Raw genomic sequence first — 574 nt, 5'->3', positions numbered from 1 at the left:
GAGACTGCCTCGACACCCCGACAAGACACCACTAACCCCCCGACCCCCAACACCTCGAGACCCCGACACGGCACCCCTGACCCCGACACGGGACCTCCCGAAAAAGGTGCTCTTTGGCCTTCCAGAGGCCGACAGGGTCATATATTTGTGAATTATGAGTTAGGTCAGATATTCAATTATTATTATGTATATATATATTATTAATTAGTTTATATTATTAGGTATTCAATTTTTTATTATGTTCATGATGATGATACACACTTAAAAAATTTATTATGTTTATGTTGTACTAATTTCGTTTACACTTTGTCATTGCAGGTGTTGACAGATGGTGGGCTTGGGTCGAGAATGCTCCGAGCCTCCTTCCTCAGCGCGTCCTGGGAGGGGTCTTGTTATTGCACCCCAGCACCTTTGCAGAGCACTGGTAGACAGCATGCAGACACCCCCAGCACCTTCGGCGGGTGCTTCTTCTTCGACCGGGAGAGGAGGTCGGGGGAAGAAGAGGGGTGCAGGTAGAGGTGGACGTGGCGCTGAGAGAGATAGGAAGGTTGCGGTGCCTTCCTCGCCGCCACCC

The sequence above is a fragment of the Triticum dicoccoides genome, chromosome 2B (assembly GCF_002162155.2).
Source record: "Triticum dicoccoides isolate Atlit2015 ecotype Zavitan chromosome 2B, WEW_v2.0, whole genome shotgun sequence".
NCBI classification, from domain to species: domain Eukaryota; kingdom Viridiplantae; phylum Streptophyta; class Magnoliopsida; order Poales; family Poaceae; genus Triticum; species Triticum dicoccoides.
The sequence above is the reverse complement of the archived record's forward strand: the minus strand, read 5'-3'. Positions refer to the sequence as shown.